This window comes from Halyomorpha halys, unplaced genomic scaffold (assembly GCF_000696795.3).
Source record: "Halyomorpha halys isolate HHAL.00 unplaced genomic scaffold, Hhal_1.1 Scaffold301.1, whole genome shotgun sequence".
NCBI lineage: Eukaryota > Metazoa > Arthropoda > Insecta > Hemiptera > Pentatomidae > Halyomorpha > Halyomorpha halys.
Window position 1 is genome coordinate 416,021 of NW_027112712.1, and position 4,959 is coordinate 420,979.

Sequence of the window (4,959 nt, forward strand, 5' to 3'; positions counted from 1 at the left end):
AGCAGTCTTGAACCTGGAAGCTTTAAATCAAAATGAGGTTGAGAACATATCTCCCACAGAGGGGAATCCTCCACCTCCTGAGTTTCCTTCACTACCAGTCTCTCTTGCAGAAACACATGCAATAACGCTAGAGTGGATCAAAGTACGCACTGCGACCGCCCAAGACTTGAGGAAGGCCGTTTCTGACCTGGAATGGTTTACGGGGGAAACGGGAGAACTGAGCCACTTTATAAACCACTTCAAAATCAACTCGATAGTGAAGATGCGGAGGCACTAAAAGCGGCAGTGCTCGTCCTTTAAAGGAATCTATTGATAAATGATGGCAGGCAATGAGGGATGAAAGTCCACCCAGTAAGTTGAAACCTAAAAGAAAGATATGAAGCCCTGGATTACATCAACCCGAAGTAGACACCGTGAAGAAGTAGTGATCACCCGACTCAGAATAGGACATACCCGATTGACACACATCCACCTCCTAACAGGAGAGGCCCCTCCAAAATGTTCGAAATGTAATAATAATCTGACCGTCAAACACATTTTTGAAGAATGTCATCACTACACATTAACTCTGAATCAGTTAGGGATACGAACAAATGTTCCAATGGCGTTGAAAAACGAATCCGTAATAGAAAGAGTCATTAAATTCATCCATCAGAATAACTTAATAACCAGCCTTTAATTATTATAATTATCTATTTACCTTGCCTTATTTTTAAAATTAGAACAGTTACTTATCTGCTTTTCATCACCCTTTCCACTATCGTAACGATTATTAAACAAATTATAATTGTCTAGCTAGATATTTCAAATCTCACGGAAATGAATCCCACTGGTATGGATCAGTACACCATACCAAAGCTATGACTATGGAACAACTAGGCCTTACCAAAACCAACAACCAACGGGGGTTGATGACCAGGCTGTTAAACGCCCTTTCAAAACTAACAAACAAACAAAAGCAGTGGTTGTCTGTAGAGTGAAGAGGAGCATCATCAATCAGATTCAGGTGGATAAAGAGGCCCCTTGGAGAGTTATCAAGGAAAGATTATAGAAGGTGTTCGAAGGAGGTCGGTGGGCCCCAGAGGAGGATATATTCATGATAATTAGAGAGACAAAGAAACCAAAACAGTCTAGTCCACGGAACTCTTGGCACGCTACAACAGAATCGCTGATAAACTAAGTGAGATGATGGAAACAATTCAGGTACAGGGTTGGATGAAATTCTTATCCACGGTACTAAGGATTCAATAGGCAAAAGAGCTGGGGAAAGAAGGAGGGATTTGTGAGAGAGCGCTCGTTTGTGGAAATTGCTCAAGATCTCATGGATACAAGTGCTAGAGAGGTGGAGGCCTAAATGGAAGTAGAGGAGCCGGGGTGGACTCGGATGGAATATCATCGGCCAAGAAACATGCCAAACCCTTGGAGGAGATAACACAGAGAAGGTAGAAGAGAGAGAAGTAGTAACACAGAAAATAGAAGGAGCCAAGCTAAACCCAAAAACAATGGTCGACAGGAGGACCACAAGTGCAATGGGTGTAGTAAAACTGGACACCTGGTACCACAATGCCCCCGCACCCGATGTTTTGAATGTGGGACAGAGGGACATATTGATCGACAGTGTCCCTATATATATTGGTGGAGGGAGCAAAATGTGTCTGAACCAATGCAGGTCAATGCACAGAGATTACGGAGCAGGAGAAACTCTCAAAGGATGAATGGATCCATGAGTGAAGCCACAGAAACGTCCGAGACCTCAGGGACATACTGAAGCAGGAAACTATGAGTGAGAGGATAGCCAGCAAGGAGGACTTGGAGACGAAAAGGAGAAGCAGCTGGAACATGAGAAGAGTTTTGAGGAGCGTATCCACAGAGGGGCTACTGCACGTAGGAGATCAACCATATGAAAGGAGAACATGGCAGTTTGCCTATAACAGATATTGCAGGAGTGAGGTGTCTGATGGACACCAGTAGTTCCAGTACTATCATGTATCGAGAAGCTGTGGAGAAGTTGTGTAGTGGAGAGAGAGCACTGGATGCAGGTATGTCATTTTAGGTTGAGGCGGAAATAGGTTTGAACCATTGGGGATTTAGTAAGGGCATCTTGAAAGTGCATATTCTAAAGACCATGCCAAGGGAATATAAAGTAATTGTGGAGTGTGATCTACTAGGGAAGGTGGGTGCTTGGATTAAGAATAGTAAGGGAAAATGGAGGATTAAGATAGGAGGTAAAACCTACAAATGTCATCAACAGTGCAACGGGGGTGCACAAATTGCGGCAATCAATCAAGCTGAGGACTGGAGAATGCGACTCAAGAGGGAATACCTGGATATTTTTTTTAAAGAAGGGGTACCCTCGGGGCGACTGGGAAGACTATCCATGAGATCCCACTGAAGCAGGACAGGGTGAAATACGTAAAAGAGAGGAGATACCCACAGGCACTACGTCACCACATCCGGGAGGAACTCGAAAGTTTAAAACGACAGGGAATCATTATTGACAGTATGTCCCCGTACAATAGTCCATTGTGGGTAGTGAAAAAGAAGATCACGCCAGGCAAAAATACCAAGAAGTACAGGGTCGTGATAGACTACCGGAAGCTGACTGAAAATACAATAGATGAAAAATATCCAATTCCCAGATTTGAAGACATTTTGGACAGGCTAAGTAGGGCAACGGTATTTAGTACGCTGGACTTGAAGGCTGGGTATCATCAAATTAAAATGGACCCTAATGATCAACATAAGATGGCATTCACTTTTGAGAGGGGTCACTATGAGTTTACAAGTATGCCGTTTGATCTCAAAAACACCCCATAACCTTTCAGCCCCTGATGGACGAGTTTCTGAGAGGAATTGACGAATCCGTCTGTCAGATTTATATGGATGACCTCCTTGTGTTCAGTAAGAATGAGGTTGAACACGTGCGACACTTAAATAGCGTGTTTCAGAGAATAAAACATTTTGGGCTCATATGGTCATGGGAAAAGTCGGCACTGGGCCAGAAGCAAATAAAATTTTTGGGTCACACAATTTCTAGGGAGGGAGTTAAACCAGACACAGATAAAGTTGCAGCTATTCAGAAAATGGCGGTACCTAGTGACATAAAAGGAATTCGGAGGTTGTTAGGAACTCTAAATTATTACAGGAGGTTTGTTCCAGAAATGGCAGAGTATCTCATTCTACTCAACAACCTACTCAAGAAAGGCAGGAAGATGATCGTCACCCCGATGATGGAGGACAATATCAGACGATGCATGGAGAGGTTGCAGCAAGAGCCGGTACTAGCTTTTCCAGATTTTAATTGGCTATTTACGATAACCACAGATGCGAGTAAGTATGGGTTAGGATGGCGATGGGAGAGAGCGCCCAGTGGCGTACGCCAGCAGGCGCCTTACGGATACATACGGAAAGCAGATACAGCGCAATGGAGCGAGAGCTCCTGGGAATAGTGTGGGCCGTTGACCACTTTAGACCATATGTATTCGGCAGAAGGTTCAGGGTACATACTGACCACAGACCACTCCAGTGGGTGGGAAGAGTCAGGATGAAGCGAAAGAAGGTGGTAGGGAAGAATCTTCGAAAAACGAGAGTTTGGCTGAACAAAGACCAGGGGACATAGAGGAAATAATTAATGACAAGAAGAGACAAATTATTTGGAAGACGAAAACCACCAGAATGACCAAAATTAAACATAGTGAGTACGGGAGAAGTAAAATAACGTACACGATCTGGTCGCAACCAGGTGTGAAGAATGACCAGATCTGTAGGAAGTTGAAGAATGCTTCGAAGCCAGGAGAAAACCATAACCTGTATGTTGGAAACAAAACCGTTTGGGAGATGATCAAGCAGCTATGGCGTGATGAACAGATTGGAATGGACAGGGCATTCATCCGTTGCAAACTGATGGTGAAAACCCTTCTGGAAGACAAACAACAACGAGAAGTCACCTTAGCGTATCATCAGGGTAAGACAAATCACCGGGGAATTCATGAGACTATGCAAGCATTAAATAGAAGATACTTTTGGTGGGGAATGAGGAAGACTATGTCTACACACTAAGTGAGACATGCATCCGCCTAAAGGAAGACACCTACCACAGATGCACCACTCAAAGATTTACAAATCGACACATTTACATGGAAGGGGTACAAATGGGTGACCATGATTGACCTCTTCAGTAAGGTGGCAATGGTGCCCAAGGTGCAAGATAGGTCTTCGGAAGCAGTACTGGCAGCTCTCCACTTGTGGTTTCAGTTCTACGGAGTTCAGGAACGCATCTCATTGGATGGTGGAAGAGAATTTGACAATTCTTTGATACAAAAGGAAATGAAGGACTTGGATGTGATATGGCACCTCAACACACCAGGGCAACCCAAAAGTAGAGGAGGGATAGAGCGGCTTCACGGAACACTGAACGATCACCTTCGATTGTACTCGACAGACCAAGGACTGGAACTGGACGTGGCAATGCCAAAGGCAATTGTGGCATACAATCATTCGGTGCACATCGTTATGGGGTTTTCGCCGTTTGAGATCCTTTTCGGGCTATGTGGAATCCGGGGGACTATAAGGGCACGGCGGTGAACGGTGATGAGATAAGCAACAATCATGTCATTAGGAAGAAGCTATGGGAAAAAGTCTGGGGAAAACTGAAGAGGGAAAAAGCCAGGAGAGTAGCTTGGGAGAATTTTAACCTCACAGATATGAAGGGAACGATAAAAATTGGGACAATTGTATATAGAAAGTTGGGATCAAACAGGGGTAAGGAGATACAGCGATATGAGGGACCATTCGGGGTGATAATAATAAGAGAACATAATGTTGTAAGAGTATTAGAGAACCCAAAAAGCACAGGACAGTTCATATTGAACAACTTAAAGTCCCACTAACCGAAACACCTGCGCAAGAGTAATCCGGATTGTCCTCTCAACTTATCTGTTGTGTTATGTTTTCTTAAAG

The 4,959-nt window shown here is 44.0% G+C and overlaps 1 protein-coding gene across 2 annotated transcripts in view; it reads right to left on the reverse strand.

Moving 5' to 3' along the window:
- The window catches only part of LOC106680967 (calmegin), a 61,222-nt gene that overhangs the window by 15,708 nt on the left and 40,555 nt on the right, over nt 1–4,959 (reverse strand). The window lies entirely within an intron of this gene.